This window comes from Larus michahellis, chromosome 4, assembly GCF_964199755.1.
Source record: "Larus michahellis chromosome 4, bLarMic1.1, whole genome shotgun sequence".
NCBI classification, from domain to species: Eukaryota; Metazoa; Chordata; class Aves; order Charadriiformes; family Laridae; genus Larus; species Larus michahellis.
Genome location: NC_133899.1, coordinates 200,069 through 206,068, shown reverse-complemented (window position 1 = coordinate 206,068; position 6,000 = coordinate 200,069).

Sequence of the window (6,000 nt, the reverse complement as noted above, 5' to 3'; positions counted from 1 at the left end):
CCCTGCCGGGGTCCTCCGAAGGGCGGTGAGCAGCTGCGGCCCGGCCCCGCCCCAGGGAGGTGTTAACTGGGCTGGTCGCGGCCCCCTCCCTTCGGAACCTGGTTGGGGACGTGTTGGCCGCTGGGGTCCCCGCTGGCGTTCGCACGGGCGCGATCCCCACAGCCCCTTGTGGCGACAAGGTCCCGAAGGTCCTCACCTGCCGCGTAACAAGTACTTGTTTGTACCTGTTGGAAACAGCACAGACTGATTTCCACGAGTGCCGCGTTTCCCCGCGCTGTGGGGTTTGGCGAAGTTCTGCGTTCAGCTCCCCCGCCACCTCGTGCCCCTGCAGACCTCAGTCCTGCCCCGCTCTCCCCAAACCCAAGGCCCAGCCTTTTCAGTCTCCCTTGCACAGCAGCGGCACCGTTCCCTGTGTTACATCAGCTGCCCTTCTCCGGACCTTCCCTAACTCCCCTACCCCCATCTGGTGGTGCGGTGACAAGACCTCCACGCGGCACTTGAGACCTGAGTGCACCAGGGATTCATATATATCACAGCAGAATGACTGCCTCTGCCTTGCCCTGTGCTTCTCCTGGCAGTGCACAGCATTTTATTGCTTCTCCAGCTGCCCGGCATGTGGAGGCCGTCTCTCCAGAGGACAGACATCAACATCTTGGGATCCATCCTGCAGCACAACCACCAGGTTCCAGTTCAGCACTCTGCAGGCCCAATTCAGGTAATTTTCTTTAGCTGCATTACCTTATATTTATCCCTACAGAACCACCTAGACCTCTTCTGGTTGCTGAAGGCCACTTCAGACAGTGTGACGTGGCCTTTTTACTGGCTGCCCTGTTTCCATGCACAATAACATCCTGCTGTCTGGTGGGACTGGCTGCCGTCCCATCCCTGGAGGCTGCTGAGCGCAGCCATCACCATGTGGCAGAGGAGGTGATGAATCTTTCCTTTGTTTCTTGGTGGTTGCCGGAGTGAAGGCAGGTGCCCCAGATCTCACCCAGGCACAAGTGTCAGTGTTTCTCAGGGCCGGTAAGGGCAGAGCTGATTGAAGAAAGGGGGGGTGTGTCATGGGAAAAAAATAATTTGGAAACACAGAGGGAAGCATAGAAATCTCCACAGCCAGAGTGAATGCTTTTATCCAAGAGTTTGACCAAACACTGCCTGGAAAAGCTTTAGTGTTGCAAAGAAATACTTTTGTTGCATTTAGAATACTAGGGACTTTTAGGGAAACAGAGTTAGGCCATGAGGTCTCAGACACAGTGTCTGAATGTGCCCCACAAGGTCCAAATTTGTCACTGAGATGCAGAAATACATTTCCTCCATCTGTAAGATTGGTGGCAACAGTAAAATTGCTTCACCCTTATGTCTTTGCAGGAGCCACAGCAACAACCCTATAGACTGACACCGTAAGAAGCCTATAAACTGCAGTACTTCTGCACCTCAGCACCGTAGGAAAACACTCTCCCCAACATTTTGCCTGACTCCACAAAGGACAGGCAATCTGAAAACTTGTCTTAAAATTTACTTAGTTTGGGGATAAGAGGGAAGCAAAACAAAAGAACTCTGTTCAACCCCAGTTCAGATAGAAGGGGTGGGAGTTTTATGATGACGGTGAGTTAGGAGATGGGGACACCATAGGGAGTTTAGGAGGAGGGCTCCGGAGATGCTGCAGTTGCTCAGCAGTGAGGCTGCTGCGCACACCTTTTGGTGTGCGAGGGTTGCATCACTCATGTTCGTGGGCCAGAACCCAGGCCGCCCTGCTGCCATGCACAGGATGAGCTTAAAAGCTTTAGCAGCCCTGTGTCTTAATTTTAGGATCGTGGGCAGTGCCATTTTGCTTGGTAGAGCTTTTAAGTGACATGAGAAGGAAATTAATAACTCAACTGAATAATCATGAGTCACAAGAAGGGATTAAATAAGCGTTTCTTATGCAGAGTGTTGCTGCTGGTCATCCAGCAACCTGAGATGAAGCTGTCTTTGGAATTTGTGATGTGCTGGAATTACTTGTCCAAATACAGAGCTTTGGTTGATTTGGTGATGCATTCAGTGTTTTACTGGAGTGTTTGCTGCTAACAAGGTACAAACTTCAAGGTATTGTAGAACTGAGTTGGTCTTATTCCATTTCTGTTATATTGAGAATTGTTAAAAATATGCTTTGTGCCACTTCACTCCTGCTCAAAGCACCACAGCTGAGCTTGGTCAGCGTCATCTTCTGTGGTCCTGCTCTCACTGCAACAAGTAGCAGTCAGCAGAAGAGAGCAACAGGAGGCTGAGGACACCAATATTAATCTTCACCTCTGCTTTGGCTTCTCTTTTTAATTTTTTTATTTTATTTCTGGCTCTTCTGTTTCCTGCTGCTGCTGATGTCATTGCTTGCACTGAGGGGAGGGAAGGGCCTGGCCTGGCTCACTGTGGGCCAAGAGCTGTGACCTGGTTCAGTGCCCTCCCTGGGAACTTGGAGGGGGAAGTGGAAGGAGCAAGTCATGAACTGCCTCATATTTCTCCAGCGTGAGGCAGCTGGGAGCACCGCAGCCAGATTTATTGACTGTCCCACATAAATAAATAATCACAGCAACAATGAGCGCAGCACGATGACGATGCAGCAGCGCTGCAGAAAAGAACTGGAGGTTATTGTGAATGACAAACTGAACTCAAGTGCACAATGTCATCCTGTTGCGAAAAAAACTAACATTGCTAGGGTGTATAAACAGGAATGTCACATGTAGGACATGTGAAGAAATTCTTCTGCCCCCCGCCCCCCCAATTTGGGCCTACATCCAGAAGCGAATGGATCAGCTGGAAGGGCTCCAGAGGAAAGCAAAAGAAAGCTCTAGAACTACAACCTATGAGAAATAGCTTGATCCCAGTCCTCTCGTTTGACAGAACAGGTGTCTGTTAACAACTTGTAAGCTTCTTAATAGGGAGGTGTCTTAACAACTTGCAAACTCGTAAGAAGCTGCTGTCAGGAGAAGGGGAACGTTTTGTTCTCCCTGTCTGCTGTTGGCGTGGTCAGGATGCAGTGAGCTTTGCTTGAAGCAAAAGGCATGTGATTTAGGCATCCCCCAAAAAAGGCAATACTTCTCCCCCACACACCGACTCCACCGCTTTGTAAGGAGACGAGCAGTTGTTGCTGGAGCAAACTGATGGGGCAGATGGTGGGTTTCCATCACTGGGGCTCAAATCAAGTGATGAGAGGGGCTGGCCTGTCTGTGCTCAGAGAGAAGCAGGTGCTTGGGACTGCCCACCCCACTCACTGCAAGCTCATGGTGTTGCTTTGGCCCGCAAAGCCACTGTGCCCCTTTCCATCCCATCTCCATTGGCTGGTAACAGTCCGTGTGGCTTCAAGGCCATCAAGGGGGCAGCTGCTACAACAAAGCACGCAACAGCTCACGTCTCTGAAGTCATAACTCAAACACAGGGTATGCACTTACATAATGTTTACATATGCACTTTACATAATGTTTAATGGATGTAAGCAAAACACAAGGATGGACAAAGTGTTTCTCTTCGCTTACCTGTACCCAGGAGTCACTAAATCTCACACTGGAGCATTCCTCTCGGCATCTGCAACAGGGTTAGCGAGTCTTTTATGGAGGCTGTCGGGCCTGCAGCTCACCAGTGTTTCCGACTCTCTGTGAACCTGGAGCGCGCTCTGTGTCTCTCAGCATGCTTGCAAGGGACATGGTGCCCAGGCTGAGTGCGCGAGGGCCCTTGCAGCGGCCAGACTCCTTCCCCTCCCCAGTGCTGCCACGGTCCATGGCTGGGGAGAGCGAGCTGGACTGCCCACCACAGCCGGTACCAGGTTGCAGCACTGCATCTGCAGACCCTGGTACTGTGGGAGGCCCACAAGATTCCACAGTCATGAAGGCATTTGGTTTTTACATTCCCTATTTCCTGACAGAGGAAAATCGCAATTGTAGGAGAGAGGCAGGTGTATTAATGCGGCTCTTTCCAGCCTGGCCCAGGGCCTGCAGAAGAGAGCGCTCGCTACCAGGAGCCCAGCCAGGGTGTGACTGCTGCAACACCCAGCCTTCTGCGAGGTGTGTGACACCTTGTTCCACTTGCGGAAGCGCAGAGATGAGACAGGCCCCAGATGCCAGCGCTCCCCTTTCCGAAGCCCAGCTCACACAGGTGGCAAGAGCACCCTGCAAACCGCTCCTGAACACAGGCTGCTTTTCCAGATCGAGGCACCTCTAGCTAGACTCTGCAATTTGCCTTTTAATGTCCTTCAGATTTTTATTTCTGAGATCAAATCAAAATTGATCCTAAGTACAGGCAGATAAAGTAGCCACTGTATGTTTTTGAGCCCCTTGAGCACTGGCTTTGAGTCGCTCTGTGTGGATTGTGCCATCTTTCTGGCTCTTAAACACAATGTTTGCACAGCTTTGTAGAATCTAGTTGCGGTATTTTTTTGAGCTGATTTTCTGCTCTGATTATCCAAAGAGATAATGCTCCTTTTCAGGTGAATGCTGGGCAATTAAAATTGCTGGAGGCACAACCATCATAATGGTTTGACCAGAGACTCATGCGGATATGTGTAGGTTTGGCACAGCAGCCCTATCCCCAGTGTAAATCAGATTTAACTGTGAATATGTACATTTTCAGTGATCATGTGAGCTGACCTGTAACAGACAAGGTTTGTCCCTTGCATTTCAGGAAGCTTGCTGCAGTGTTATAAAGATAAATATGCTGTGGGAATCGATAAACAGTCACAAGATCCATGAGAGCCAAGGAGGCTTCATGGCTGTTTGCTCATCCAAATGAGAGGTTAACAATAAATTGATTGAAAAATGAAAAATGAAAAATCACATATTTGGTTATTAAAAGCTGAATCAACTGGAAACACAGAGACCAAACAGAGATTAAGCTACACGGATATTTGTGGATACCAGCCCTGAACTGGTTGGGGCTGTGCCAGTGTCAGAAAAGAGCAGACAGAAATCGCTGAAAATAAAAGCAAAATGTGAGGAGGTAACTAGTGAAGTGATTTGTTATTGACCCTGGTGGACTTTGTGGTGGATTTGCAGGGTACCAGTTGGGTGTCTGTCCCTGGAGGAGTGCAGCCTGAATGGGGGTGCAGGGCACATGGGCAAAACTCTACTGTTACGTGTGCTACCTGCAGCCCAACAGAGACACAGGTTGGTCAATGCAGTCATGCTTGAGCCTGTGCTCCACTCAAGCAGCCATTTTTCAGTCCTGCTTTGTAACTGTGGCTGGTCCTGAAGAGGGAACTGCTTGCTCTTGCTGGCTTGGCCTCTGTTTGCAGAAAAGGGACTCTGGGCAGTCCTGGTACCAGACCAAGGCAGTACCAAAAAACATTGAAGCCATCACCAGTTTCTCCTGCTACTGGGAAGAGACAAAAGTCAATTCCTCAAGCTACAGAAGAAAGAGGGAGCTGAAGAGGTATGCAGCGAGATACCTGTGGGGGAGAGTTGCTGAGACAGAGGAGCAAACTGCAGGGGGGAGGCTAGTCAGGGCTAGTGGGGTACAGAGTCCTGACAGCCAAGACAGCCAGCTGCCTTCCTGGCAGAAATGCACCCTGCGGGGTATGGCCACCCTTTCACCACACCATATAACGGGTAGCTTGGCCTTATTTGTAGAATATGAAGTGCTGAGCTGTGTGTGTGCTCATGCTTCAGCCCAGGCAGGCTCTGTGCGCCACAAGGTGGGGGGGCGGCTGCAGACCCCATGTGAAAGCATCCAAAGAAGGACTGGACTCATACAGAGAAAGGCCTAGTAATAGCAGGAGAAACCCACTGACACCGTTGAACACCACTGTTCTACCCCCGCTTCTGGCCAGGTTCTCAGCCTTACGTAACTGGGTCTATGTCTCCAGAGCCGCATTTTTTTCCCCTCTTGGCAGCAGGTTTCCACCATGCACTTCCCTGAACCCCACTGCTGTGTGCAGTATTGTGGGTAGAGCTCCGGTTGCATCAGATTCAGGGTTGTTGCTAGGCAGAACACATCGTCCTTGAGACCTCCCAATGCTACATTTAACCCTGGCAG